Below are 3,908 nucleotides of genomic sequence, written 5' to 3'. Positions count from 1 at the left end.
AAAAGAAGAACAGTGTGTAATAAAGATTGTGATACGTTAATTTCCAACCGTAAGTAAAAATGATTAATTTTTTATCAAGGTTAAAATATTGACCTAATACAACTGGTCTTGCAGTATTCTATGATAAAGTTATTTTGTAGGACTGAAAATCTCTATTTAAGGACAAACCAATTTTCCAAAGTATACATTTAATTTATAAATTTCTTATTAGCTTACAAACAAATTTTTAAAAATCACAAAAATTATCTAAATCAGTTTACTTTTTAGCAATTTTCCCATATTGGGAATAAGTTATTTCCGTAGTACTCATGGTAAGACCTGGACCCGGGACCGATTCAATTTTTAATTTTGAGGTCCCTAGAGGCCAAAAACACCATCCGTTCAAATTCATATATATATATATATATATATATATATTCAATTTTGTTTTGTTCATCTTTACATTTTTCATTCTCTTTGCTTGAAAACGTTTGTATTAAACGAAAATTTGCAATGTGTCATGTTTCATTCATCATAAACTCTATCAAGATCTCCTCAAGAATATAAAAGTCAATTGGCATTTTCATCAAGAAACATAAAAGCCTTCTGGTTTTATATATATATATATACAGGGTGTTTTTTTAAAAACTTGCATCTTTATTTATGTAAAAACCGCAATAGATAGAAATATGCAGTTTGCGGGAATCATCTATTGACGTAGGGGGACCAATTGTTTTGAATTCAACGTTACATTCACATTCCCCCCCTTTCCCCCCCTGCCCCCAACTTAATTTTTGTAAATAGCAAGGTACCCCTTGTGACATATCAAATAAAAGAGCATAAAAAAATAAAATGTTTGATGAAAAAAAATTGAAAATCGGTTCATAAATTTGTGAGATATTCCCCCCCTCACCCCCCCGGAACTTAATTTTTTTTAATAGCAAAGTACCCCTTGTGACATATCATATGAAAGAGCATGAAAAAAGAAAATTTTTGGTGAAAAAAATTTAAAATCGGCTCATGAATTTGTAAGATAATCACCTCCCTTTTCCCCTACCCATAACTTGTTTTTTAATAGCAAGGTACCCGCCCTTGTGACATATCAAATGAAAAATAAATTTCGCCAAAATTTTTCTTTTTTCATGCTCTTTCATTTGATATGTCACAAGGGGTACTTTGCTATTAAAAAAAATTAAGTTCCGGGGGGTCGAGGGGGGGAATATCTCTCAAATTTATGAACCGATTTTCAATTTTTTTTCATCAAACATTTTCTTTTTTCATGCTCTTTTATTTGATATGTCACAAGGGGTACCTTGCTATTTAAAAAAAATTAAGTTGGGGGCAGGGGGGAAAGGGGGGGAATGTGAATGTAACGTTGAATTCAAAACAATTGGTCCCCCTACGTCAATAGATGATTCCCGCAAACTGCATATTTCTATCTATTGCTGTTTTTACATAAATAAAGATGCAAGTTTTTAAAAAAACACCCTGTATATATGAGTCCATTAGCGCGATAACTCAAGCAAAAATGATCCGATTTTCATGCAATTTGGTACAAACGTGTAAACCTACGTTTATTCAAACAAGTTCTCGATCCAGCATAATCGGACCATGGGGATTTTATGGGGGGTTTCAACGGGTAAAAATGGGGTTTTCCCATTTTTGACCCTAAAAACAAAAAAATAGCATTTTCTTTTTAAACCGTTTTGTAGAGCTTAAAAAAAAAAATTAGTATATTGAATAACTGTTACGTATGCCTAACGGTCACGGAAAAAATTCAAAAATAGTGTAATTAAAAAATCCCATGTTATTCTCATGGAGAAAATTAAAATTGTTGTAGTTTACTTGTTTATGGATATATATTGATAAAATTTGGCAAATTTATTTATTTTATCTTATACTATTGACGTATGGTCAACACACTTTTTACCTTCCCCGTAGCAGCAAACCTGAGCACTCGTTAAATCTAATGTTATTTAAATATGGAATAAATATGTCTTATTTATGGAAATATTTTAATAAAAATGTAATCAGACAAGTTGAAATTCGCTTAGTCTGCAGGTTTGCTGTGGCGGGGGTATTTTCTAGTGTATTATTGTGATTATAAATCAATGTTAGCAGTAACATTTATTTACTACTAAACTTAGATATTTATGCCGAATTTTATTTTCTAATTAATGGTTTAATTTATACCTTCCTTGAGAATTTACTCATTAATGGTGTCACGACTTAAGAACCAAATTATATATTTCAGTATACGTTATGTTCATAGACATTATTGCGCTTTTAAGAAAAAAATTATGTGTAGTATCTGATCTTTACAAAAAAATCTAAATATTTGGGCTAAGTTAAAAAAATGACACAATTACTCAAAGCCTTGCATGAATCTAATAAAAAAATTGTAAAGAGGTGATCCATTCAACAAAAAATAAGGGGTGATGAATATTGCCGATAGTTAAGTAAACTATTATACATCTATGAGAATATTATACTTACTAGTATATAATCATAGATTAAAGAAGTAGACACAATTGTCTAATCTAAGTTTAATCTATGGTACAATGTTGTAAATAATGATACTACAAAATAATTTTCCTGTGAAATCATAGACTAAGAATTAAAATGAGTGGATTATCCAAATATTATATACCATCCCATTTCTTATAAATCACTTAAAAAAAATTTATACACTAAATTGAGTATCCATCAACGTATATGATACAGATTTATTCAAATATTATACATAGATAGCAAGGTCATTATAAAACACAGCGAATATAAAAAGCATAACGTAATTTTGAATGGTTAATAGACCTCAAAGTCATCAAGTCTGCCATGCCCAACTTAAGTCTCCACAAAACGTGATGAGCTTATAGCAGCCCGACACTTCCTCAATGTCGCCACTACTTTTATCTACAGCTTAACTTTTAACTGCTTCAGGGCCAATTTAGGTTTAGTACATGGAGCTCATTATTGGCGTATAGTATTTGTAATTACTATCATAGTAGGTATTTAACGTACATTTCTTGGACTTGTGTATTTCAATTGAGATTTTTGGGAATGTTTTTATAGACTGTGAAAATTCATTATAAGGTGAAAATACCAGAAATATCGTTTATTGTAATAAACGTAACGCATAGGTACGTCATAAACGTTCAAACTGATCTTCATATCAAATGAAATTCGATGAGAAGAGACTCATGGCAGCTTAGAATCATTATTCATATAGTAATAGATAGGTTCGTAAAATCTAAAAAAAAAACAAAAAAAAACGGTTGCCATTTTTCTTTTTACGCCTCTTAATTTAACTTCAGCTTAGCTTTTAACACTTTGAGGGCCTCCTAAGACTTAGCATTTGCCAGCACGTTTGTTTACTGTCCTTCAGTAAGTCCTATGTCAGTATGTCCTTCGTCAAAATATCAGAAATTGAACCCACCCTGATAAACATACACTGAAACTATCTTCATAAATGAAACGCGAAGAGAACTATAACCACTTAGTTTGGTAGGTGGCGTAAAAGAAAATAGGGTAATGAGCCAAAATATCCGGTTAAATGAAACTTTTCGTACAGTCGCTCATTAAGTAACATTTATTAATTATACTTAATACATTTCAAAACTAGAAGTAATAAATCTATGGCAGTTAAAACTGGATCTATTTATAGTTACCTACATTTTACATAATATGGGGTATATGTAAGATTAATGTCAATGTAATTATATCAAGGTCGAGTAAATCTACTATCAATTCAAATTGATTACGTTGGAATAATTCGATTGTGTGACTTCATGAAAATTATAGGCTAGTAGTATAGGTATAGCATTTTAGCTAGAAAATGCGTAAAAGGAGAGCTGTATTTTTTTCTACAATGCAAATAATCGTCTCTTACGAAGTTGTTTGAAATGACGGACCAAAAAAAGTACCTATGT

Source organism: Macrosteles quadrilineatus, unplaced genomic scaffold, assembly GCF_028750875.1.
Source record: "Macrosteles quadrilineatus isolate MER2022 unplaced genomic scaffold, UCM_ALF_1.0 Scaffold_8__2_contigs__length_117827958, whole genome shotgun sequence".
Taxonomy (NCBI): Eukaryota; Metazoa; Arthropoda; class Insecta; order Hemiptera; family Cicadellidae; genus Macrosteles; species Macrosteles quadrilineatus.
The sequence above is the reverse complement of the archived record's forward strand: the minus strand, read 5'-3'. Positions refer to the sequence as shown.